Source organism: Cebus imitator, unplaced genomic scaffold, assembly GCF_001604975.1.
Source record: "Cebus imitator isolate Cc_AM_T3 unplaced genomic scaffold, Cebus_imitator-1.0 Scaffold151, whole genome shotgun sequence".
Lineage (NCBI taxonomy): Eukaryota > Metazoa > Chordata > Mammalia > Primates > Cebidae > Cebus > Cebus imitator.
In genome coordinates, this window is record NW_016107466.1 from 328,672 (window position 1) to 354,374 (window position 25,703).

Below are 25,703 nucleotides of genomic sequence, written 5' to 3' on the forward strand. Positions count from 1 at the left end.
CTCCAGACTATTAGCGTTTTGACGATAGGGACTATAATGATTTTATTTCTGTATACCTCATCTCTACCACTGTGAATATCACATAGTAGACTATTTTGTTGGGTGAACGGATGCTTGCTAAAATGGCTGCTATGTACGTGTATGTGTATTTGTACATATACACACACTGTTATTATTTGAAGGATCATGTCTCCTTCAAAATCCATGTTGAAACATAATCCTTAATTAAATAGTATTAAGAGGTGTGCCTTTTGGGAAGTGGGTCAGAGCTGCTGATTGCTCTAGGCCAACCCTACTCTTCAGAGTTTATTAGGCTCAGAGGCACTGAGAGCCTTGAGTTCTGGGCACTTCTGTCACCCATCTCCTTTTGTAACCACAGGCAAAAAATTTTCCTTTTTAGCCTCAGTGTTTGCATGCCTAGTAGTGGGTCACTGTGCTCCTTGGAGTGTTTGGGTCTCAGAAACAGTGAACAGGAACAGCATCCAGGGTAGGTTTATTGCCTTTAATACCCTCCCCTGAACTCTTTAAAAGAAAAGAAAGGAAACCGAACCCTTTGGGAGGCCGAAGCAGACAGATCAATTGAGGCCAGGAGTTTGAGACCTGTCTGGCCAACATGGTGAAACCCCATGTCTACTAGAAATAGAAAAAAATTAGCTGGGCGTGGTGGCACATGCCTGTAAACTCAGCTACTCAGGAGGCTGAGGCAGGAGAATCACTTGAACTCGGGAGGTAGAGGTTGCAGTGAGCTGAGATCGTGCCACTGCACTCTAGCCTGGAGGACAGAGTGAGACTCTGTCTAAAAAAAAAAAAAAAAAAAAAGAGAGAAAAACTTTGTATTTTTGTAGTTACTCTAAATTGAATGAATTTGTTAAATAGTACAACACATCACTACATAAGTGACTTGATTTCAGGGTTCTTTTTATTTGTTATTTATTTTCTTTTAAAGAAAGGTCAAGACACTTTTTTATTTTCTGGGAAAAGTTCCTCAAGATGAGGAGGAAACTCAGTGTCCCAGTGAAGAATCATGGGTGAGACAAGGAACCTGCGATTTGCGCTGAGTTTTAAGAGACACAGGAGACATCCAGGGACTAGGTGAATGGACACCTGACACACGGTCTGGGCTTGGCCACTTGGCTGTGGCCATATTCCTCAGCTCCTTTGTGTCTCGGGTGTCCCCATCAATAAGCAGAAGATAGTAATAGCCACCCCATGTTTATTAAGCTCGGTGTGCAAGTGGTACTAAGAAATGGGTTATATAGTGCCAACCACAGCCAAGAATAGAGGTTTCTATCAGTTTGGCCCAAAGCACTTCTGTCTCCCTGGGCTGGATGGGATTGAGGTCATCTTTCTGGCTTCTGCTCTGGGCTGCGAGGTGGCATCACTGGAAAGCTGTGGAAGGAAGATTGGCCTAGAAGTCCAGCATTTTTAATTCTCATCTAAATTCTGTCACATTTAGTTAAAACTTGGGCAACTAGTTTTTCCACTTGGGACATCTGTTTATGTACTTTTTAAATAATGGAGTTAAATTTGGTGACCTCTAAGAGACTTTTTAGTTTTGAGGTGCTCCAGTGTAGCCATCATTGTGCTGTGGAATGGAGATAAGTAAGTGATGAGGACAGACCCTGCCATCTATGACTATGACATTGTAAGGGAAGAGGCACAACATCTATGACAGGACAATCTCAGATTGTGGTATTTGTCCAAAGGTATTTATTCCACGAACAGAGTCGTGGAATAAAATGAGAAGTGAAATGAGTTAAGGTAGACCTAGGAGACTTCTCCGGGGAGGTGGCATTATTTATATCCCTGAGACAAAGAGGGAACTTGATAAATAATTTTCAAGTTACATTAGCCAATTGAGTGAATGTTTATTGAGCACATACTCTGTTCCTGACTTTAAATAGGAAACTGAGGCTAGGATATTTCAGAAATCTTCTTCAAGAAAGGCCTATTCTAGAGAGGGAAGAGGCATACAGAAATAAATATCCTTCTTCTATTGTAACAATAGTAGTCAAGGGATATGGGGCTTTCAGGGATATTGACGTGCTAAGATATGATCAAAAGCATTCACAGAAAATGAGTGTTCAAATGGAAAATGAACCACCAACAGTATTTTTAAGTAATGATATTACTTCTGCTGAGATTTTACAATAGTCATCTCACTTTTTTGGAATTAATGCTAAAGAAATAGCTGAAAATATTTAAAAATTAAAAGCACAAAAATATCTATCATGGCAAAAAAGAGAAACTTAAATATCTAACAAGAGGAGATTTCTTAAATAAATTAGGATATATTTTATGGTGGACTATTATTCAGTCACTGGAAGTATTACAAAGAAGTTATAGCTACATGGATGTATGCTTAGGATAAGATGTTAAGAGGTACAAGGTAGGCCTTTGAATTATGTATTCAGTCTGACTTCAACTTACTACACACATACCTATTATGCACTTATGCATACATCTGTACATATTGAGAAATTATGGCAAAATGTCAGCAGCAATTGCATAGGGCTGGAATTTACGTTTAAATTTTAAATTTTCTGCATTTTCAATTTTTAGTTACTGTATATTAGTACTCGAGTAGGAGACACACTTAAATACCTCCAAACCTGGAGTGCTTGGAAAAGAATGGAATAGTGGTTTTCTCTAGTTTCAGTCTGTTTCTGATGAACTAGTCATCACACCTTTGGAACACAAGAAGAACCTTGGATTTAAAAATAAACTTTTCATTTCGTTTTTAATTTGAAGCCTTTAGAAAATTGTAATTCATTTCTACTGTCCACGTTTTTCCCTACAAATTTAAGTGAAGCAAGAATAGAAAGTATATGTGAGTTTAAACAAAATACTTATTTTACTGTGTATTTCTGTTGGCACCCCAGGAATGGCTGAGGGGAAGGAAGAACTGTTGGAAGTAAAAAGGACCTCAGTGTAGTCATTTCATAACTGAGGATTCTAAGGCTTAGAGATGGGGAGTTGTTTGCCCGTAGTCACATGGCTGGCTTATAGGGACATAAGGGATCATCAAGATGCAGATGGGGAGAATAAGGCTTAAAAACGGGTTGGCCCAAGATTTGTTGTTTTCTTGCTGTTGGTGGTGGCGACAGTGGTATCTGTGGTAATGATGATTAGAGGCAGAATGAATAATCCGGCACATAATCAACGGGGGGACACAGTATGTTAGTTGTAAGATGACATTTTTCTGTATACATTATTTTCAAAGCAGGAACACAGTACCAGAAAGGAAGTTATAAACCCAAAGCTAGATCAGGTGAAACTTAAGGTCTAGATTTCAGCTTTGCTATTAAGCAAAAACTTAGAACATGTCAGTTTTCAGAATAGAAATGTTTATCTCCATATCTGAATTTTAAAATGCATTGTGCATATGCTCTGCCATTTAAAAGTAACAGCCTTTTCCATTTTTCTCATTTTATTGCAAATTGCAATCACACCATGTCATCAAAAATTTATTTAGTGACAACTTACGGGGAGCCAAAAAGTTTCCTGTAATTTGCATATATTTTCCACATTTGGAATGTTAGTGATTAAATTTTTTGTATGTTCACTTAAATAATATATTATTATTGAAAATAAATATAATAATAAATGCAAAATGTTGGCTGTAACGGCATATGCTAAACATTTTCACAGTGCAACACAGCATATGCTTAGTTCTTCATTAAGAGTTTTTAAAATAACTCATATTTAGCAAGAATACATTATCTTTTATTCAGAATTAATTATATGCTGTTTTGTGTACCATAATTTAAAGTGCTACCCACTTCTAATATGTAACACGCAAAAGAAACTATGGTTACAATTCATTAGAATTGGCTTCTTTCCTTTGCAATTTAGTGGCATAATGAATACATAGAACTGGAATACTATTTGTTACTTGAATCAAAAGTTACATAAAGTGCTGATAACTAACAGTTACACATCCTTTTTTTTTTTTTTTTTTTTTAAACACAGCAAGCCTTAGTAGAATGGTATAGGTCACAAGAGTAAGTCATGCATAATTAGTTTTTTTTTTACTATTCTTTGATTGTTTTAAGAGCAAGTTTTCACAAGGGTGATTTGAATTGGAGGGTAAAAGAATATTTTAAAAATCCTTTTGTATTATTCAAATATAGAATGTTATTAAATTTTTTGGTATGGCTGGTTAAATGCTTAAAACTTGATCTTCTATTACTTTCCTTTCTTTTCTTTCTTTCTTTCTTTCTTTCTTTCTTTCTTTCTTTCTTTCTTTCTTTCTTTCTTTCTCTCTCTCTCTTTCTTTCTTCTTCTTATTATTATTCTTATTCTTCTTATTATTATTATTTTGCTATGAGAAATATAATGCTCAGAAAAATTTAAATCCTTGCTTAGGGTTCGTGACTAGGAGCCCAGAGTTGAAGATTTCTTAGTTTAGGTGAGGCTGCTGTTTGAGTTACATGAAAGTTACTCATATTGTCACTTTCTACCTTAATTATTACTAACAGTTTCAATAAGGGCAATACATTTGAACAGCTTGTTACTCCAACTAAACAGTAAGATGACAAGAAGTTGACCCCAGCTAGACAGGAAGGAAAAAAATGACAAAAACAATCAAAGTGCATCAAAAGTGAAAACAAAATTGCTAAATGCAGCTTCCACTTTTTTGAACATATATGTTGATATCATGTTGATATCTTGACTTTTTCCCTAAAAGTGGCAGAATCTTGAATAATAATACTATTCATTCTGACCTAGGTGGAATGAGATGGGCAGTCTAAAACTTTGCTGATGAAAGTATAAATCAACAGTAGAGGGCATTTGGCAAAGTTGATCTTGAACCTAAACATACATCAGACCCTTTGTCTTACTTGGTTAATTTCTGCTATCTAGCCTTAGGAAACACTCTGAAACACACAAAGATAGAAGCTCATAAAAATATATTCATCCAAGTGATTTCTATAGCACATAAATTTTACCTTAATAGAGCTGTTAAAAATTGCTCATCACATTTTTATTTATAGGAAACAAAAGTGAGAACATGCTAAATCAATACCCCTTAGAGGAACTTGGATTGGTAACAGTTCATTCCTACAACTTAAAAGTTTAAAATATTTTTAATAATGTAGAGAATTACTTGTGGTATAGTATTTATCACAAGGTGCATGATGAAAATTGTATGTAAATCACAACCTGTATTTTAAAAACCATAAACATGGTTAAAATTATTAGAAGGTAGAGAACATTTTAGCTTGACAACTGAAATTAGTTATCATTGGGTGACAAGATTATCCATTCATTATTCAGTTGTCTTATTTCCTTTGGACTGCTATTAAAAAATACCTTAGAGTGGGTAATTTATAAACAATGAAAATGTGTTACACAGTTCTGGAGGATAGAAACTTCAAGATCAAAGTGCCCACTGATTCGGTGACTGGTGAGGGCCCATTCCTGATAGATGGCACCTTCTGTCTCAAGGGGCAAGGAAGCTCCCTTGAGCCTCTCTTGTAAGGACACTGACACTATTCACGAGCTTGGAGCCCTCCTGACTTAACTACTTCCCTAAGACCCCACCTCTTAATACCATCATATTGGGTATTAGGTTCCAACATAATGAATTTTAAGGGACATCAACATTCAGATCATATCACCAGTCACTTGTATATTTATGTAGTCATCTTTATTTATTTTGTACTTCTACATTTTCAAAATATTCTTCCATGATGATTAATTACTGTTAAAAATAAGGGAAAAAGACAGTAGTAAAGGTCATAGTGAGGAGTCCTGCTACACAGGCATGTTGTATTAAATGTGCTTGTGTCACAGGATGACCACATGTGGCCCACTTTTTTATAGATTCAACTACAGTTTGATGAGAGCCCTTACCTGGTCAGGAGGGCCCAAGTTAATGGCATTGATAAAATTCATTAACATTTCATTTTCTCCATCATAGTAATTGTCGATCAGCCCTGAGAACATCATTCAGAGCAGGTTGTGTTGCAAACAATTCACCTAACACAATTGATTTACATAAGTCTTCTTCTCCACATGTAGCCAACAGTAGGGTTTTTAATTTCCATTATTTTTATCAACTCTGATAAAAAGATTACGAGCAAGGAATTTGCTCCCTGCAACCGCATGTGATGAATGATTCGCCTTAGAATCCATCTAGTACTTACTGCTTGATACCTTCTCATGGTCAGACTCTCAGTTCTAGTCCAGGATGTAAACATGTTTCCTACAAATGAACTCAATTACATAGTCCCCTGAATTGCAGCAAACATTTCTTATACAGAGCCACTTGCATATTCTCCATGGTAGCTGACACTTCACAATTCCTAAGGGAAAGCATGAAGAATTAGACTAAATTCCCTGGATTCAGAAAGAAAGGGAAAGTGATTAAGATGTTGAAATTGCTCAAGCTCTGCTGCTGTCACTGTTGAAGGAAGCAGTGCAAAATGTAATAGTTCTGATTACCTACTACCTATCATCTGGGACATTTCCAATTCACACAACTCCGAAGTCTGCTCTATATCGAAAGATCCCAGGGCATGCTGGTCTAGGACTTTCTTTAATCTCAAATGATACCACTTTTTTTCTCATTTAAAATTCACTCGGAAGGTCCTAAAGTTGAATATTTGACTTAGATGTTTTCATGAAAGTAATTTTAAAATACACTTTCTTTTACTGTTTGTTCTGGAATATCTAAGATTCTATAATTTTGTATAATATCCAATTTCTAGACCATACCCTGGCCTTCAGAGAGAGGGCTTTGGGACCTATTGTCTTTCATGCTCTGGGACTTGTGTTTGTTTTACAAGAGCGTTTATAGGAGGTAGTCTGCAGACCATTTGCTACAACATTACCTGAGAAACTCGTTTCAAAGGAAGCTTCTAGAGCCCTAACCCTAAACTTCTGTAGTTCGGGGTGAACTCGGAGAAGTCACATTTTAAACAGCTTCCAGGTGACTGTGAGGTTACCTAAAGCTTGAGAAGTGCCAGATTAGTTCTTTTCTGTTTTCGGAGAGCATTCATTCATGCTGTCTCATTCTGTACATCATAACAGGTTTCTTTACAGGAAGGCGCCTTCATACTTACAAAGGGTGATTAAACGTTCTAACATTACAGAGCCAACAGAGGCGTATCTAGATGTAGCTCTCCCAATGCGCTTCCTGGGCCGGCAGTTTCAGTATCATCTGAGGATATGTTAAAAATGCATTTTCTTGGTCTCACCCTCACACTTTCTGAATCAGGAACACTTGGGGCAGCTTTAAAGAGACATGCAGGTGAGTTTGATGATCTATAAAGTTTGAGAACCACTGGTATACCTAGTGTATAGTTTACAGCCTCCTGGTACTAGCTGCATGGCACTATTTATTTAAGTTATCACGTTACTAATTTCTGTAAAGGGCTAGACAGTTCTTAGCTTCAGATCACAATTTCTATTAGAGAATATCAAGGACAGAAGCTCCAGGAGAGATTTTAGAATCAATGCATTGGCAAATGATGCCTTTGAACAGGGAATGGTCCTACCAGGAAGATAATAGTCTGGACTCTGAAAAGCAGCATCAAAATAGCACCACAGGACCCATCGGGTTTTAAATTAAATAACAGATTTCTAAGTTACAGCTAGTTGAGTTGAATCTTGGTTTTGACATTTGCCGGCTGTGTAGCTTTTTGAAAAGCTAAAGAAAATCTGGAAGGATTACTTTTCACACCTGAAAAAGAGTATAATGATAGTATCTTCCTTTCACATGGCGATTTTGAGCATTACATGAGGCCATAAATGCTTTGCTGAGGATCTGGTAATAAGAAAATGCCCAAAGAATGTTGTAAGGCACATAACCATGGATATGCATTGCAGTTCCCTTGCTCTTAGTTCCCTCATCTTAAATTTTGAGTAATTACAGTGTCTAAAATTAGCGAGTTTCAGTAATAGAGAGAACTGAATGAATCTCTGTAGCAATAAAATCTACGGTCTTCCTTTGAAAGATGAAATAATTCAGACCAATCAATCGGTATCTCCAGCCTGTAGGACTCATTCTGGCATATGTTAAGTACTTGATGAATAGATGTGTGAGTAATTAATCGATAGCTGTGTTTTACAAAAGGGGTGCTTTTCAGAGTTCAGTTATATACGTTCTTTGGCTAATACGCCCAATAATTCCTCGAGGTAGGTATAATTACTGATTTCATTTTACAGAAGAAGAAGTACCTCAAGCTGCTGGAGATGGAATGAGTTGATTAAGGTGGAATGGGGCGGCAACACAGGTTATCTGACTCAGGGATCCTGTGCTTAATTAGTCTGTTATCCTGCTTTAACCACTATGCAACTTTGTCTGGTAATCTCTAGCAATAAGCAGCAGGGGCTAGAAAGGTTAGAAATAATTTTCTAAGGATGGGCATGGTGGCTTATGCCTGTAATCCCAGCACTTTGGGAGGCCGAGTGGGTGGATCACCTGAGGTCAGGAGTTCGAGACCAGCATGGCCAACATGATGAAACCCTGTCTCTATTAAAAATACAAAAAATTAGCCTGGCATGTTGGTGGGTGCCTGTAATCCAGGCTACTCAGGAAGTTGAGGCAGGAGAATCGCTTGAACCTGGGAGGTAGACAGAGGTTGCAGTGAGCCAAGATTGTGCCACTGCACTCCAGCCTGGGTAACAAAAGCAAAACTCCATCTCAAAAAAAAAAAAGAAAGAATTTTTTAAGCACCTGTGGATAAGACAGGAAAAGAAATTATGCATTGGGTTGAATCAGCAATACATTTTTGTTAATTCAGTAGCTAGAAGCTAATTAACTCCTAGCCAAAATGGGAAGAGAAGGCTTTTTATTTTGCTGTTAATATTATTTTAAACTATGTTCTTTAAGACATACTACAAAAAGAAAAGTAAAACAATTGTATAGCTGAATACACCATTGCAAGATAAATACTTTTAAACTACCACCTCTGTGAGGATCTAAAACCTTGTCAGACACTCAGGACGCCTCCCCAAGGCCATCCCTCTGCACAAAGATGACTACTCTCCTCATTTATATGATTCCCTTGATTCCCTCCTTGTTGTTAATGTGTGTGTGCATTCCCAAACACAATAACTTAATTTTGTCATTTTTAATTTTTTTTTTAATCTTTAGATACACTTTTTTTTTTTCTTTGAGACAGAATCTTGCTCTGTCATCCAGGATGAAGTGCAGTGGTGCAATTCTGGCTGACTGCAACCTCCACCTCCTCAAGCAGTCCTCCCACCTCAGCCTCCCAAGCAGCTAGGAATACAAGCGTGGACCCCCATGTGCAATTAATGTTTGCTCAGGCAGGTCTCCAACTCCTGGTCTCAAGCGATCCTCCCACCTCGGCCTCCCAAAGTGCTGGGATTAGAGACATAAGCCATCACACCTGACCTTAGATAGACCTTTTAAGTTTATTTTCATCTGTAAATCATCCTATGCCATTGAAGAAATGAAATAATTTATTTCATAATGCAAAGTTTCTCAACTTCGGCACTATTGGCAGTTGGAGCAGGACAGTTCCTGACTGTGGGGGACTGTCGTGTACATTGTAGGATGTTTAGGAGCATCCCTGGTATCTACTTGTCAGATGCCTGTAGCACCTCCTCTTCAGTCGTGACAAGGGAAATCCTCTCCAGAACTTACCAAATGTCTCCTGTAAAATTAAACTGCTCTGACTGAAAAGCTCTGCTCTGTTTTCCCTCTGTCCTGTTAATTTTCTGAAAATTGAATCTTGGAGTAGTCTTCATCTGATTCAGATTCAACTTTTAAATTTATTGCTAAGGCTACATCCTAGGTGGCATGGGGACTTCCCTCTGGAGGCACGTAATGTTGGTAATTTCTCTTGTGATGTCAGCTACCCCTGATGTCTGATATTACATCCTTTATAAGGGGGTTGCAAAATGCTGATATTCCAATTCTGTCATCCCTTGGTCATTGATTTGTCAGAATATTTGTATCAAGAAATGTCTTGCCTCAGCAATGATTTTTTTTGCCAAGAAGGCTTGATTGGGAAAAGTCCCATGCAAGTTAGCCCATTTTTTTTTCTAGAATATCTTTTACTTAGTAGCTAGTCTTCCCCATTTTTGCTATTTGGACACACTCTTCTCAGCTTTGAAGAAGTAACTTATCAAATGAGACAGGATCATTGTGACCCTCCTGGCCCATCTCTGCCTGTAGTCAATCACTCCTATGCTGTCCAGGCTCAATGCCACTTACCATGTCAGGCATAAGAATGTGCTCTCATGTAAATTAATGAAGCAAGGCTGTCTCACTCCTCTGCATCCCCACTGCCTAGATTGGAACCAGGCAGCCTGATACCTGGGGAAGAGTGCAGGATTTTCAGGAAGACAAACCTGGATCAAAACTCCTGGGTTCTAAATCTGAAAAGGAGCTGCTGGTTAATTCAAGTGGGGCACTCAAACTTTCTGGGCTTCGGTGTCTTCATTGTCAAAATAGGAAAAAGTCATTTCTCAGAGTTACTTTTAAGGGTCAAGTCATTTGGAAACAGGGTTTATGGGATTCCTACTCAATATACACTTATGGTATTCTTTCCTATTGTAAGGCATCTTCTATTTAACCACTCAACACGTGCCAAGGACTACTACATGAAGCCCTTGTGTGCCTTCTCATGTGATCCCTTGCAGTGCCCACAGCCTATTACAGGTAAAGCATCAGTGTCATAGGCAAGTGATGCTTTTGAAACAGGTAATGGTCCTACCAGGAAGGTAATGGTTTGGGCTGTTAAAAGCAACATCAAAATAGATAAAGAAAATGAGGCTTACAGAAGCTAAATATATTTTCCTAAATTTCCAAACTGATGTGGGTTGACTCTGCATTTAAACTCGGACTTTCCTGACGGCAAAATTCACTGTATATCCTGCCTTTAATTGGGTGTTACATCTTGAATAAATGAATGAATGACTAAATGAACACATAAAAGAAGATGATACTAGGAGTTTATTAGCAAATAGTCCTTTCCTCCCAGACTGTCCCCTTCTCCCAGAAGTCAGTTGAATCTGGAGCTTACATTTTACACGTGAGTTGAGACTACAGAGACCAGCCAGAGAGAACCCTGACTTCAGCGTGGACTTCTGAAGGAAGAGGAATACCAGGTGTCCAGTCTGGCTTCTGCTACTGGTTGGCAGTGTGGGTTGAATAAGCCTCACTTATGCTCAGACACTGCTTGGCACTCATTTCTAACCAGCTGCTTATCCTCCTATGATGAGGGGCTCGCTGGGCCACCCAGGCCTGTGGTCAGCATGGTGCCCTGGCAAAAGCTGGATCCCAGCCTTTCCCTCTGTCCTCTGCTATTACCTGTTAAAGTGTGGGCTTTCTATCTGACACCTGGGCAGACCAAGCTCAGCTGAGCCCTGACGTGACTGGATGTCAGGGTGCTACTGGCAGGAATTTAAACTGCTTCAGCCCAGGGAGCCAGACATTCCTGGAAAAGAATGTAGGTGGGCAAGCAGCTTTCGGTTTGCTCCAAGGGTTGGAAATCTCCTATCCATGGCACCTGGGAAGGAACTCATTCAGGTGGGAAGATGAGAGCCTGTTAGGCAGCCTCTGGAAAGGGAAGCGGCGGTGCTGGAGAAGCAGTGCCCCTGTGCAGGGTCTGGAGGAGTCAGTCCTCAGCACTCTCTCTCCTCTTTGCTTCCCCTCCCCCAAGGACATGTGCTGTGACTTCACTTAACATTTCTTTGAAACCATTCTGTGTTCACACTACAAATCACATCTAGGTTTGTAACAAAAATTGATTTCAGGACACATTAAGATACAATATAGCTATTTGAAATAGATAAATTTTATTTTAGAATGTATTCACTATGAAAGTTTTTGAGTGAAGTGATCACTTTATGGTTTGGAAGATAAAACAAAACAAAAATACAAACAAGAAACTCGGGTTGTCCTTGGGGTGTTCAAGCCTTTGATCATGGCAGATAATATTATACTTTGATAGACAACCAAAGTAAACCCCCATTTTGATAGGGCCATATTACATGGTAGATGCTCTTCATGTTCCCTGTGTGGGTCGTTATTTGATTGCCGTTGCACTGAATGGCTCATCTGTGGAATATGTTTATATACCAATATTTCATACCAATGTTCAGAACATGTAATTTGATTGATCAGTTTAGGTATTTAAGAGAAATACTGAAGTACAGAATATAGACATGTAGTATTATCCATTATTAAATATATTTAACATATATAAATTATTAGTGAATTTTGATATATGAAAGCAAAGGATTTGAGAGATAGCTTTTACTAATACAATGCAATAAAATACAACACAATTTGGCAAGGATTTATTGAATGATGATTATATTCTGGGCACTGCCATTGAGTAATATGCTAGAGATACAAAGATGAATAAAGATCATGGAGTGTCAAGAATCTAAACATGTGAAGAAACAACGATAAAGGGAAAAAATAGCAGAGAAAAGAATGGACAAATTAAACTTCCAACTCAAAAATATCATGAGCAAAATGATGACTAAAGAACAAATCTGTGAAAAACTCAAAACAAATGAAAGGGTATTTTAATATTTGAATACCGAGTTCTTGCAAATGGATAAGAAATACCATTGCTCCCATGGAAAAGAGGGGAAGCAGCTAACTATGCAATTAACCAAAATTGTATGTGTGACTATACATACATACGCATCCACATGCTCACGTAAATAATTCAACTATGCTATTAATCAAAGAAAGATATTCAAGCAATGTGTTTATCCCTTTAAAAAAATCTGTTATTGTTATTGTGATGGATTGAAGGATTATGATGGGCACTTTAAAAATAATACTGGTGTGTTCATTAATTAAAACATCTCTTCTGGAAAATAATCTGAAATATGTACGTAGAAGTTTAAAAATCTTACCTCTTTTGACCCAGCGATTTCACTTCCAAGCATCCATTCTAAAGGAATAAGCAAGAATGAAGACAGAGATTAATGCAAAATTAATGTTTTTGCATTTATACTTATAATAGGAAAAATTTAAAACTACTGAGTAGCCCAGTGGTAGGGGTTGAATGGTTATATAGTTTATTGTATATTGAACAAGCAATTATGCAACTGTTAGAAGCAGAGCTCTCGGAGACTTCTTAGTAGCAGTGTATGAAAATGCTCAAGGTTTATATTAAGTGAGGCACAACAGAAGAAGAAAAATCTCAATTGCATGTAAAAATAGAAAAAAAAAGTATAAGGAAATGTTTATTTTCTCATTAGCACATTTTATTTTCCAAAATTTTGACACTAAGTCTGCATTATCTGATAATTAGAAAAAATATCAAGAAGCAAAACTTGAACATTATATGGATAATCATAATGCAATGTGAGGTGAGAACTATGCAAATAAAAGAGATATTTCCAGGAGATTGATCTGTTAATTCCACTTGATGAAACAGGCAAGAAAACTAGATAAAAGAGATGAATTTTTAAGGACCAAGGCATCATTTGCCCGGTTAGACAGGAAAGCAAGTTGTTTTCAGGAGTTTCAAGAGCATAGGTTATGCAAATGACAGAAGCATAAACTTGTTCAAGGAGTGAAATGGATCTGGTGTGACTGGGGTACACACTCTGCAGGCAATGCAGAGAGGTCAATTAAATCAAGAAATGTAGATAGGAACAAGGCTGTGGGAGGCTTTTCATTCTCAGGCCATGCTAAAGAGTTTAAGCATTAAAGCCTAATCCTAGAGAATGGGTGACTCACACCAGAATGCTGATTGGAACACACACACACACCTGCACATGCATTCACAATAGTGTAAGGTAAATTATTACAAGAATCAAAGTAAAAGCATACACTTAAATGTGTATACAAATACTTTTTAGAAAACATCTTGAGAAAAAACATTAATTTTTTCCATAATAAATACAAAGCAAATCATGATAGAAAAAAATTAACACATGAAAAATAATATTTCCTCTCAACTCTTTTTTATTCTTCAAGGCTTTCTGCCCGTAAAGAGATCTGTCATAGAAGTTTTCTTGGCCAGCCACCCTGTAGCAAGTGTTCCATCCCATCCGTCTACTAGTAGTCACTTAGACTGCAAACTCTGTGCAGAGAGGAGCTCCATTGTATATGCCGTTGTGTCCCTCACACCTGGTTTATAGAACATGCTCATTAATAGTTTCTTCCTGAATGGGTTTTGCAATGCCTTGCCTATGAAAGGCTTTGTCAAAATTCATGAGGTGGTCTTTGCTAATGACTCAGGCTACTCTTAGTCCAGGAATCAACACAGGCATATTAGGCTGGGGTAATTTCACTTTTCACATCCAAGTTGATGTTTATTTTTAAATTATTGTTAAACTTGGAGACATAAACAGCTAGATTATACATTGCTTACAGTCAGGCAGTCAGACTGGGTTCTGGTTGAGTTTCTACCAGATTCCCCAAATGGCCCTAGTAACAAATAGTTCCCTCAGTTTTCCCCCCTGTGAAATGAGGATCTGGAGTCAGTCTGAGTTCTGATTCCAAGAGCCTGTCACAGGAACCTCTATTGCTTACCTACTTTGTGATTTCTAGTGCACAGTTCAGCAGAAAACAGCAGCTAATAAATGCTTGATGACCTATTGATAAAAAAAAATGTCTATTAGACTAGAATTCCTTATATTTTGAGATGGATTACATCATTCTATGAAGTTTCTGGAAAGTCCTGGAAGAAAAAAATCAGCTTCTTGCAGTGTGATGGGGATTTTATTCAAGACATTTTTTAATGGGGGCAGGCCATGGTTTTCTTCGCGGGTCTCTATACTGCTGTGAGGGGAATGATATAATATGAAGTAGTGCCTGCCATGGTTTTCTTTGGGGGCTCTCTATACTGCTATAAGGAGAATGATATAATATTAAGTAGTGCCTTTGCTGATGCTAATTCTATAGCTGTCCTGTCGCTATGGGGAATATTACATATGCCTGATGCCACTAGAAGCACAAATGTATCACATGTCTCAAGCAAACAGCAGAAAGTTTGAACTCGGTAAACACAGGGACATTTATTCACTAGCAGGGGTTTTTAAACTGTTTTTCTACACATGGAAATTGCAGCTTGAGGGCAAAAAACTGTAAAGTCTTAGAGCCAGACACCGTCACAGATTGAGCTCTTGAAATTTCACTCTCAGCATCAGGGAGATTTCTTTGACTTTTCTATATTGTCAAAATATATAAAAGAAATTTCCTGCAGAATTAACAGAGGATTCCATTATTTGCTTTCAGTGGTAATGCACCCTAGCATAGTGGGGGAGGGTAAGAATTGCTAGACCAAGTGATTGTAGTTCACAAATCAGAGGAGCAACCTAATTGCCACCCTCTGCTTCAGAAATCTGTAACTGTCTCTGTGTTTCCACACCTGTGAATGAAGTCAATGCCGGTGATAAGACACAGAGGGCCTACTAATGCATTTCTGGCTAACATTAATTGAAGGGAAAATATTTGAGAAGAGTCTTCTTTATCTTTGGTATGAAGAAATAAGATGCTGCAAAGTCTTAGAGATGAACAGAATAGCGAAATATACAATGTTAAATCTGTTTTGCATGTTCCACCAAATATTTGTGAAACTTGATACTGCTGAGTTCTATAGCTGCCTAATGACGTAATATTTAATTTAAAAGGATTTCCTTTGTTAAGTATATTACGTTAATTGAAAAACATGTACAGTTCCTTGTAAGGCATGTAGTTCACCTTTCCATTGTCATGACTACAGGGAACATGTTAAGATACTGTGTGGGTGAGATGTGACGCAGCATTTATTAACTTCTCCTTTCTCTTGTCTCAGTTGCCATTGCATTTGAATACACATTTATAGTTAGGATAGGCAATACACTCATTTCCATGGTCATTACTTATTCTCTTTACATTACAATTTCACTCTTCTGCCACATGTGCATTACAATAAGATTTTTTTTTTTTTCTGCAGCTGTGAAAGGAAGGTACACACACAGGTGATGAGCTTCTATGTTATGCCAGGCTCTTTGCACTGTTATCTCATTTTATCCACATACAATCTTCAATAAAGATGCTTATACTCATTATTTTCTCCAATAAGAAAACTTAGAGAGATCATAGAGAGATCAAGTGATTTTCAGGTGCTCGTATTAACTAATGGCAGAGACAGAAGTTAAACATGCAGGTACCTTTACTATTTTATGACCTTTAAAAGCCAATAGGATTTTTCTTTTTCTCTCTTAGAAATAACAAGATGCAGTAGAAAGCATATGGGATGTGCAGTCAGGCCACTCTGGGTGTCTTTCATACTCCCGCTACTCCCTCGATGGGTTTTAGGAAGTCCCCTAAACCCTCTTGAGTCTCAGTTGCCCCGAGAAGAAGGAGGTTGACCAAAGCTCTCTGCTTCAGTGTCTCAGAGTAGAAATGCCATGTGCTAAGAAAATGTGGCACATACACACCATGGAATACTAGACAGCCATAAAAAAGGATGAGTTCATGTCCTTTGCGGGGACATGGATGAAACCGGAAACGATCATTCTTAGCAACTAACACAGGAACAGAAAACCAAACACCACATGTTCTCACTGATAAGTGGGAGTTGAACAATGAGAACACATGGATACAGGGAGGGGAACATCAGGGCCTGTCAGGGAGTGGGGGAATCAGGGAGGGATAGCATTTGGAGAAATACCTAATGTAGATGATGGGCTGATGGGTGCAGCAAACCACCATGACACATGTATACCTATGTAACAAGCCTGCATGTTCTACGCATGTATACCAGAACTTAAAGTATTTATAAAAAAAAGAAAGAAAGAAATACCATGTGTTTCTAGGATGGGCTGAATCAAAGGGAGCCACTCTTGTTTCCACCTTTTTCTCCACCCAGTCTCCATTTCCTCAGGCCATGAGCCATGTATGAGGTTATTGATGGTTTCTGCTGGTGGAGGAGCAGCTCAGTGAGCCTCAGGGAGGGAGGGTTTTTGTTTTGTTTTGTTTTCTTATTTGGTTTGTCAGCATCACCCTGTAGAAGAAAAGAACAAGCAAAGAAGCAAAGGCAGTTATGCCTTTCAAGCTGAGATGCGGGAATTGGAAGAGGGGTTTGTAGGAGATAAATCAAAGAAAATCGACTAGAATAGATACAAATGAGATTTGAGTTTAACAAGTGCTGGAGTGGTGAGGCGGGATTTGTGCTTCTCTTGCTGAAACACAATTACTGTACCTCAAGGGGGCTGGCTTGTTGGCAAACTTTCAAAGCACAGGTGCATTCATTTCATTCTACTGGGACGGCAGCTCACAGCCCCTCCCAGAGGCAGAGCTCTAGGTAGTCAGTGAATGTTGCCTCTGTTACTACACATGCTCACATCTTTATCAAAGAGTATAGGTACTGTGTATTAGACTCTGCCCATAAATCAGGTGTCAGGTATATCAGGCACTTGATTCCATTCAATATCTTAATCTCGTGGACAACTCTAAGAAGAAAACACAATCATTTATATGTTATGGATGAGACAACTTGGTCACAGAGGTTCAATATCTTACCTGGGGTCACACAGCTATTTGGGAGAAGGTTGATGTATCCAACACAACGTTGTCTACACTGGCCGTGCAATAGCCCATTGTCTAGGTGTGGCATCCTGGGAGCATCAGGATTTGCCTGCTTCATCAGAGGAGATAAATCTTCAGGGCTGTATTGCTTGTTTGCTATAGAGCCTCCTGAAATACGCTCTGGCTGTCCTGTGAATGCCAGCGATTCAAAGATTCTTGCCAAAGAATCATCATAAATCCTGCTTAGACAGAGAAATCCCTAACGGAAGAAGGGTTCTTTGCAGTGTCCCACAGCTTGAGCATTAGTGTGGAGAAGAGGACAATTTGCAACAATGCTTGAGTGAAAGCCAAGAGGCCTATTTACATGGACAGGGACACAGATGGTCCCGTAAGTAGGATTTGATGAAGAGAGCCCCCTCATCCCACATGGAGACAGGGAAACGGGATTTAGGATAGTGTTGTCTGAAAGGCCACTACCACATGCGGAGTCCTCTAATCCTCTGCCTGAGTGGCTCTGTTTCTTTCAGAGACAAGAAAGCTTGCCTGACATTCTGTCCCCCAGCATGGTGACAATTACAGGCACGATCAAGAGCCATTGCTTTCAGGCCTACTTTCCCTCCATTTTTCTCTACCCGAGTCTAGCTGGCAGACCAGGCTGGCAGTGCACACCCCCACATGGTGGAATGATGAGCAGACTACCAGCCACGCAAGCCTCTCCTTCCATGGATTCAGCCTGCATCTGCTTGCTGGGGTGTACTACATGTAGGATACAGTGCCATGTTCTAGAGAGCATAAGATTTGAGAAAGGAGGGGAAACTGTGTGTGTATGTGTGTGTGTGTGTGTGTGTGTGTGTGTGTGTGTGTGCGCGCGCGCACACGCGCGCCTGTGTGTTTGGTAATGCTTCCTTCCTTTCAAAAGAATATTTCCAAGTACATACGCTTTAATAGACAATATTAACCATTTATTCCACACAGGATGTAAGATGATTTAATATTTCTTTTATAATGTTTGCATTGTTCTGTATAATAATTAGGAAGAAGTTAAAGAGAAAAACACTATTTTGAATATGGGTCTTTATTACTATTCAAACTCTTTCTTTTTCTTGCAGTTAAGTTGTTCTCATTTCTTCTTCTTCTCTCTCCCCTCCTCTTCTCTATCTCTGTCTGTCAGTCTATCTGTCTCTGTGCACAGACACATATTCTGGGGAAGACGTGGACTTGGAAATAGGGAAAATTACACACAAGGGTACATGCATAGGAACTTGTTATCAGTGTTCCTCTTCTTGGGTATTTTCCTGGGACTTTGGAAGAAGGCATGCCATGTTCACATAGAGTATATACATATATGAATTATCTTACAGTAACAATCCTGTAAGGCAGGCAGTATTAGGATCACATTCTATGTAGAAAAACTAAGGTTCAGAGAAGTTAAGCCACTTGCCAGGAGGATTGCACAGCTACCAAGTGATGGAGCCTGCATGTGAACCCTGAGTTTTTAAATAAAAAACTCTGAACTCTTGCTCTTCCCTGCAGTTTTACTGAGGGGCAGTGGCAGTTAATTCGGGTATATCGAGCTGACACTGTTTTATTAGTCTTAGCAGCAACTTGTCCCCTTTGGAGCCTGGGTGTTTTGCACAGCTCTGTCCTCTGTGGCATCCCTAGCCCTGCTTCCATAGCCAGGCAAAAGAACAAGGGAATGAATGTTAAATGAACTCCCCAAAGGACAGTCACCAGGAGTCAATAGGTATTTGCTTTATTCTAATTGTTTGATTTAGAACAAAACAAAAAAACAAATGTTCCCTGCCTCTGAGTCCAAGGACTTAGCCTCAGCTTTAACAACAGCGGTTCCCATGAATAATGAAAGAGTTTCCAAGCTGTCTGAAAACAACCACGACATCAAAAAGACAACCAAATGAAACTCAGGTGTTTGCTTCCCCTCCCCATTCTCCAAGCATCTTCTTTCTCCAAGGCCTTGCTTCTCCCAGTGCTGTCTGTGGACCAGCGGTGGCCTCGCCATCCCCTGGGCACTTGTTAGGCAGAACCTGGACCTCATCCCTGTTCCTAGACCTGCTGGGGCAAAGTCTGTATTTTAATAATGTCCCCAAAGTGACTTGTACATTACAGTGACAGAAGCATACTCCGAAGAAAGAGGAAGACTTACCTCCCACCCAGGGCCAGCTCTAGGATGGGATGAGTGAGTCACTGGCCGAGAGGGTGTCAAGAAAAGCAGTAATCAACAAAAGTAATATTTTAAAAATGAAGGTCGAGTGCCATGTCTCATGCCTGTAACATCCCAGCACTTTGGGAGGCCAAGGCAGGTAGATCACTTGAGGCCAATTTGAAACCAGCCTGGCCAACATGGCAAAACCCCATCTCTACTATGGAATAGCTGGGTGTGTTGGGTCATGCCTATAATCCCAGATACTCAGGAGGCAGAGGCACAAGAATCACTTGAAGAGGCAGAAGTTGTAGTGAGCCAAGATCGTGCCATTGTACTCCAGCCTGGGTGACAGAGGGAGACACTGTCTCAAATAAATAAGTAAATAAACTAATTAATTAAATAAAACATAACTGGACAACTTCAGTCTTCTCCCTTCTGGATTTTTGGGGGAAAGGAGGGCAGGGAAAGCTGATGGGGTCTAGGTTTCTTGTTTTCTCTAAATATTCTGAATTTTCAGCAAGTGAAATTACATTGAGTTGTTTCCACTTTGGTCCACACACTTGTATATGATTGGATTTTCAATAACTGTGGTTATACACACACAAAAAATGTAGCGTTATAACCTAAGCATTTATTCTGCAAGGTCAGTTCACCTGGCCAACACAGATCACAGTAATGATGATGATAATGATCAAGGTTGGTAGCCCTTATTAAGAGCTTGCTATGTGCTAAGTGCATTGCGTGAATTAACTTATTTAATTTCTACAGGAAACCCTATCTGGGAGGCGTGCTCTAATCTCCATCTTAGCAGTGAAGTGATGGAAGTATGCAGAGGGTGGGTAACTGGTTTAAGATTTTCCAGCTAGTGACTAGAACAGGTAGGATCAGGCAACTTGCCCAGAGCCTCCTCTCTTTGCTACTTTGCAGTATATAATACAATAGTGTAAAATAAGTTCACATTGTACTTGAAGTTCTAAAGCAATCGAATGCATCCTTTTCTTCAATATATGTGTATTCCATTGCCAAGTGTCTTTCTATTCTGAAAAATCTATCCCTTTAAATATTTTAAGTTAAAAATGCTCCCTAAAACAATAAGAGCAATAGATAGATGATGGCAGTTGCTTTCAAAAAATGTCCGTACAATTTTGGCTGCCAATTTTAAAATTTGGACAAAGAGATGCTGTTAGTTCAAGGGAAGACAATAGTACCAGGTCCTCCCTTTTGGATTGGGACCCTGCCGTGGACTGGGGGTACTGTGAGCCTGGTGGGCACGATGTGATCTTGCCCCTGCCCGACTTGGCTTCTTCTCTGCCTGTTTTGCAGCAGCCTCTGCACTTGCCTCTCTTGCTTGTGTCTGTGTGGATCTCATTAGCAGGGGGTGTGTGTCTCACTACAGTGGCTCATTCACAGGGCTATTGGCAGTGCCAGGGATCAGGAGCCGCCTCTCTGGCTGCCCAGAACAAAGCTGGGCCGAGCCCTCTCACGGTCCTGTGGCCCTTGGCGTCCCCACATGAGATGTCCCAAGATTGAAGAGAGAAGGTGCCTCTGGGCGATGGCATCGCCAAGGCTGGAATCTGCCTCTCAAGGAAGTCCCTTGGCGGCCAGCTGCTGCACCGTGACCTTCGTGATGGTGGAGTGAGTAGACACTGGAATTAATAAGCCTAGCCTTTCCGTCTGCCAGCCTGAACGCAGATGCCAGTTACTACTGCCCAGCACAGACAAGGGACAGGAATGGTGGCGCATAGATCCCGGCAAAGGGGATCGGCTTTTGTGGACACAAGCTTGAGGTTGGCAGTGCCGTTTTATTTATGCCCTGTCCCTGCTGCAACAGCTGCCGCCTCTGTACGCCTTCACGCTTTCTGTACTTTCGGCTCGGGTCGTGATCTTCCTTTGATTCGGGGTTTGTTTTTATTCCAGCCTAGTTGCTGCTGCCAGAGCCATGGCTCAACGGCTTGGCCTGAACTGTTGATCCGAATGTCAGGAGTTTCCAAAAGTTTGTTCCGGTCTATCTTTGAGAGAAATAGCATGGACAGGATCCCATCGCCAGATTGTGGAGTCTGGGGACACGCGCTTGGGGCACTATTTCCATCTTCTGTCTTTGTCTGATCTCCTCCTCATTAAATCTTCCTGGGTCTGTGGAGCTGACTACCAATTGGTGCCTGACCTAGTTACAGAGAGTCACTACGTAACCCCTTACTCATCATCATAAATGGATCATAACGGTTTGTTCATCGTGATTCAAAGTGGACTCTGCTATTTTAGAGTAATTTCTCCTTTTTGGAGTTTGTGCATGTGGGTGCATGTGCATCTGTTTATGCATGCATGTGTGTATGCACGTGTGTGTGTGTGTGTGTGTGTGTGTGTGTGTGTGTGTGTGTTGTGCAGCTGCCTAAATGAAGCTGGCATTTTCCGTTGCTATGTGGGCACTCTGCTTTTGGAAAACACTTCTGTGGTATTGTATGAATCGTTAATGGGCTTGCTGGTTTCCTTGCCTTGACCTCCTTTTGTTTTCCACTGGGAGCACTTTCTCTCAAGCACAGGTTCTCACGTTTTCTGCTCAGGGTGTCAGCCCTGTGGCCGCTCTTCTGCCAAAGGGCACCAAGGAGTTCCTCTAAGGACCTTTTGAACAATTTATTCAATGAATGAAGAGTTCAGTCGGACAGTGACGAGGACGGCACATACCTCTGATTGGTCCCTGCCTCAGAATTGCTGGGGCATGACTCATGCATTTGGCTTTTGCCTCTGCTGATCTCACAAGCCATGTGGGAGGTTGGTTTTTTTCAGCGATCTCCCAGATTCTGTGACCTTTTCATCACCATTTTGCCTTGCATTTTGAAAAATACGCTCCCTGAACAAACTGTGTTTATCAAGTAATAACAAATTCCTTTCCCTATTTTTAATTATTCATTTGTATCTATTTTCCAATCAGAGCTTCTAATTAGTATGAGTTAATCAGAGTTAACATTTATTTATTTACTGAGCACCTTCTGTGTGTCTGAGCTACACCAGGTGCTGGGAATAGGAAAGTGAACAAAATTCAGTCTTAGCAGGGGTTTCCAATGCATAATAATATTGCTGTTAATTTACTTTAATTTGGGTAAAGTTTATTGCTCACCCATGGTGTGTTTGGGGTTGTGCGAGTACCTTATGTATACCCCTCCTTTAATCTTCAGGGGCAACCCTGTGAGTTTGGCATTAGAGATACCATATTTTAGATGTGGAGACTGATACGTGTTCAGTTGAGTTGAGTCACTCACTCAAAGTCACACATATAATTACAGGTTAGAGGCAGGATTTGAACTCTGCATTGTTGGACTCCAAAACTTCCCCCATGGAGATTAGAGTCACTGGCTCCATGCATTCCTTCCTCCACTGTCCTACTGGATAGGTGTTTGCTTTTCTGGGCATAAGGAGTGCCCTGTGTTCTCTCCATGTTCCATGGCTTCTGGTTTAGTGTCTGAAAATCCTGAGTACACATGAATTTGTTGCCCTATAAAATAAGGGATCTTTTAGATTTCTAAGATACTAAGCTTACTTACCTCTTGATTGCTTAGCTGGGTAAAGTGAGGCTCTGAATGCAAAGGAATTTGCCCACAGTCATGCAGTGGCATCGTCTGGACTTAAACTCAGCAATTCTGAGCTACGGGCTGGTGGGGTTATTGGCTAATTTATTCAGAGTGAGGGAGCCAATCTCGAGTTCTCCTGGGAAATTCTGTCCAGGGTTGAGGTCAGAGCAGCCAAAATTAGATACAATGCAAGCTCATGAGAGAGGAGGGTCTAATCTTGTTTATGGATATGTCCCTGGTCCCCAGGACAGCCCTCTGGTGTAGTTGGTGGTCAATTGGTATGTGCTGGAGGAATCAGCTGGATGAAATGAAAGGGGCTTCCAGGGAAAACCTTCCCAGGTTCATGCTACAGGTTTGGTAGTTGCTTACCTTTCTTCCTGGGTTGTCTTAACCCCAGAGAGTATTTTAGACCCAAATTGATGGTATCAATATTTAGTTTGACACTTCGATGATTCAGTCATTTGGTATTGTAAAACTATTTTCCTGTTTCTATTTTGGAATAAATTGGCTTATTCTTTGGGCATCTCTGGGCAGAGTAGTTTTTCCTGGCTGTATAAGAAAGATGATGCTCAGGTATTGCTATCAGTACCCCAACTCACTTTGGATGTGGCCGGCTCAGGTAGCTACGATGTGAAAGAGGTACTCCACGTGGCTTGAAGTGATGACAAGATTAAAAGGTGTTTCCAGAATAGACAATACATTAACCACTCTATTAGAAATGAAGAAGAAGAGAGGAAATAATTCACCCATAATTCATTCACTCTGACTCATAAATTGTCCTTATTTTCTTCTTCTTCCTACTATTCAAATTAGTCAGAAATATTTTTACATTATTGTAATTGGAGTCGAGATTTGACATCATAATGAACCATGTTGAAATAGTCCCAAAGTATTTTCCCATGTCTCTTTGTAAGTCACAGCATTGTGACTTTGGGGAAAGCCTGTGATTCCATGTACGGTGTGTATCATGTTCTACTTAAACATTCTCCTATTTCAACAAGGTGATTGTAGCTTTATGGGAACATAAAAAAGCGTTTCTTGTTGGCAATCTGGGTGAGATTTAATGAGACTTCAAAGAATTGCAGTACCTACAAGGTCCTTTACTGCAAGTGAGTTACTCCCTTTGGAGTCAGCCTAATGCCCCGCTTTCCTAATAATATAAGAATACTTGAAACATGCATAGAGAAACATAGAATTGGTATCAGAATTCTTTTTGTTCTCATTCTATTTTTTATAATTTAAATAATTAAGATGACATCGAAAGCAAGGATCTTTCTTAATTGCTCGGAGCATTTTTCTTATTTCTGAAAATGGGTGGCATTTATCTGAAAGACAAAACAACAACATCAATAAACAATGTTTAAAAAATTAAAACGAATGGCTTAGAAATGCTAACCTGGTCTTTAATGTTTCTCCAGGAAAAAAAAAAAAAAACCACTAGCAAAACAGTAAACTGTTCGAGTAAATCCATCTGCTCACTTTCAGGTCAAACCTGTTAGGATTAGTTCTTTAATGAGGTTACAGGGTTTTGGGCTATGTGTCTGCAGAAATGATCTGGTAATGAGCTGACTTCGAAAAGAAGGTTGAGGGAGCTTTCATTAACTCGGTTTGCATCATAATTTGGCAAGGTCACTGGAGAGAGTCTTCTTTAGGCCACTAAAAATAGACAGTCTCATAGATCCAATCATGCCGTCACCTCTCTCTCTCTTTTTTTTTTTTTCTCTGTAGTCATGTCTTATTTTGGTAGCTCTCTTCATTCTTCTCACCCACCTGCCTCCTTTGGAACCCTGCAATTACTCTGCATAAGACACTGCATCCTTGTGTGCTGAGGAACAGAGGAGAGGCAGGACATTTAAAGCCCCTAACTCACCTGATTACTTAATCTCCCAATTTCCCTTCCTCCCTCCTTCCCTCCTTCCCTTCCTCCTTCCCTTCATCTCTCATTTCCTTCCTTTCCTCCTTTTCCTTCTTTCTCCCTTTCTCCCTGTCTTTCTGCCCCCTCTCTCCCTCCCTCCTCTTCCCCCCTTCCTTCCCCCTTTCCTTTCTCCTTTGCACCCTTCCTCCTTTGCTCCCTCCCTCCATCCCTTCCTTTTCCTTCCTTCCTTTCTTCCTTCCTTTCTCCCTCCTTCCTTCCTTCCTCCCTTTCTCCCTCCCTCCCTCCTTCCTTCCTCCCTTCCTTCCTCCCTCCCTCCCTCCCTTCCTTTTCTCCTCTCTCCCTTACTCCCTTTCTTCCCTCCTTCTTCTCTTCTCCTTTCTTCTTCCCTCCCTCCTTCTCTTTCTCTGTCTCACCTTTACATAGATCCCAATTCTATGTGTCAGCGTGCATACAAATACTTGATATACAATTATTTAAAAAGTAACCATAATGAATGAATGAATGGTCAGAGCTACAAAGAAGACAAAATTCTTGAGAGAATGGTGGGGCTAGAAAGACTTTTGCTTCCCTTGAAAGCATACTTCACTACTATTTTAATACCTCCTTCTTTCACACTCTTGTACCCACCCC

General features: G+C 39.9%; 1 protein-coding gene across 6 annotated transcripts in view; it reads left to right on the forward strand.

Moving 5' to 3' along the window:
- Nucleotides 1-25,703, forward strand: part of CDH11 (cadherin 11) — a 163,973-nt gene that overhangs the window by 21,979 nt on the left and 116,291 nt on the right. Inside the window, exons 1-2 of one of the 6 annotated variants that reach the window (XM_037743748.1) lie at nt 21,344-21,418; nt 21,549-21,853. The exons of 3 other annotated variants lie outside the window; for them this stretch is intronic. The gene's annotated coding sequence lies outside the window, so the exon portion shown is untranslated. Of the gene's footprint in view, nt 1-21,040; nt 21,320-21,343; nt 21,419-21,548; nt 21,854-25,703 lie in introns of those variants that run through there. 2 more of the 6 variants (XM_037743749.1, XM_037743750.1) reach the window with 2 other exon arrangements.